The sequence below is a fragment of the Actinia tenebrosa genome, unplaced genomic scaffold (genome assembly GCF_029948245.1).
Source record: "Actinia tenebrosa isolate PJP-AT-01 unplaced genomic scaffold, QUT_ActTen_1.0 PGA_scaffold1__47_contigs__length_23844297, whole genome shotgun sequence".
Taxonomy (NCBI): Eukaryota; Metazoa; Cnidaria; class Anthozoa; order Actiniaria; family Actiniidae; genus Actinia; species Actinia tenebrosa.
In genome coordinates this window covers 19,880,094-19,882,063 of record NW_028292578.1, presented here as the reverse complement: position 1 = coordinate 19,882,063, position 1,970 = coordinate 19,880,094, and the positions used below count along the sequence as shown (strand labels likewise).

Genomic DNA, 1,970 nt, shown 5'->3' with positions numbered 1-1,970 from the left:
CTGCAGTTTACATAAACTTGCAAACTCAGTGTCTGTGAGCTGCACGCTGAAATTTGGTTTTTCGCTGCCGTCAATCAAACCTAATCAGTCGGTACCTTTCATATTTTTGACTGGCGGCAGCGAGAAACCAAATTTCAGCGTGCAGCTCGCAGACACCGAATTCTCATGTTTATGAAAATTGCAGTAAGTCTCAGATTGCTAAAGTATCAATAGACCATTTTCGAGTTCCAAATTACCGATGTGTTCCTTGATTACAGACTCATTTACACAGGGTAAGCCTCGTATCAGTGTTTAAATATTCACAAATACCAACGATAAAGTCAAAAGAATGCACAACTACAACAATACAAACACTCTGAAATTCCAAGGATTTTCTCTGGCACACATGAATGTCTTGTACAAAATCGAGGCTAACCCTGAGCAACAAAGAACTCGAAACTGGAGTATTTTATAAGTGTTTTTTTCCCCCTCAAAATTCACCACTTTCGCATTCCCCACGAGACCGCAATGTATTATGGGGATGTGAAAGTGGTGAATAATATATTGACACCCGTGATTTCCAATGTATCCGCAGTTCGTGTTCGATTATAGGTTATCGGTATCAGTCGACTGAAATGTATCATATTCATATGCAAACAATGTCAGCACACACACTCACACACACACACACAATGCTAGAAAATAGAATAGAAAAGAGAATAGAACATTTGTAATTTAGTAAATTAGTGATTTAGTACATTTACCGATTAGGAATAAATTATCACTGACGTCAGACTAACTACTAACATCTCAGTTTTACTTACGTTAGTTTTCCCAGTCTAAATTGAAATTCTTTTAGTATTGTTATTATGTCAACCTATTATTTTTACTGCATGATAGCCACAATGTTACACGAGCAGAAACGTACAAAAACAAATACTGATCTTATTTTTTATTCATTTTCGTTTTAATTTTGAAATTACATCTTTATCTGCATGCCGGTTACATCACGTCGTCCAAAAATTATCTTTTTCTTACTGATGAATTCGAGTCTGACGTCAGTGATAATTTATTCCTAAATGAATAATGTACTAACCTTGCAACGCATTTCTGGCCAGTCGCTGTCGGACACTCGTTTTAAGGAGCTGGCTTTGATATTACCAAATTGTAAGCTGGTTGGTGGGTATGGCTTGACCGAAGTACTTCCCATCGCTTTCGAAGAGATTGCCTCACGAACCACATCTGAAGATAAAGAAACAGGAATGTACGGGATCCCACCGATTGATATCAAGATTATAGACGAAAACCAATTTCTCTTATCAGTAGGACAAGTTGGAGAGATCTGTTTGAGATCTCCAAATCTCGTTCGTTCGTAATTATAATATATATTATTATTGTTAAAGTAAATCTTATTTCGCAAGATATTATATAAAAAGTTTCGCAATTTCGGGATCAACCCGAAATTTCGGCTTAATCGTTCGCATCGGAAAGAATCACTCTGTTGGGTAGATATGCCTTCGTACTTGTTAGAACACGTGACCTCATCAGTTCAGGATGTCATAATTTAATCATGGATTGGAAACAGTTACACTAATAGACCCCTTCACAGTTCCCTGCGCCATCTTGAAGGGTAGCCGTGCCTTTGCATCGAAGCGAGACGAACGGTGAGCTTGCAATGATAGAAACCTTTTTTAACACCTGAACGATTATTCACATGTCTCTTTCATTGCAAGCTCACCGTTTGTCTTGCTTCGATGCAAAGGCACGGCTAACTTTCAAGATGGCGCAGGGAACTGTGAAGGGGTCTATTGACTACAATGCATTTCGGCCCGTCAGCGATGATTTAGAATTTGATGCTTTCTAACTGTAGAATTATCTAGAATCATATAATCTCTCGGCAGCAAAGCGCAGTGAGCAACTAAATTGGCTTGTCAAGACATGCTGTGAAAAAAAAGGTTTCGGATATCAATTCCGTAACTGAAAAGGCCTGA

The 1,970-nt window shown here is 38.3% G+C and overlaps 1 long non-coding RNA gene across 3 annotated transcripts in view; it reads right to left on the bottom strand.

Moving 5' to 3' along the window:
- LOC148910064 (uncharacterized) overlaps positions 1-1,970 on the bottom strand; it is a 50,893-nt gene that overhangs the window by 25,249 nt on the left and 23,674 nt on the right. For all 3 annotated transcript variants that reach the window (XR_016120127.1, XR_016120128.1, XR_016120130.1), the window contains exon 3: positions 1,076-1,221. This is a non-coding gene — a long non-coding RNA (uncharacterized LOC148910064). The remainder of the gene's footprint in view (positions 1-1,075; positions 1,222-1,970) is intronic.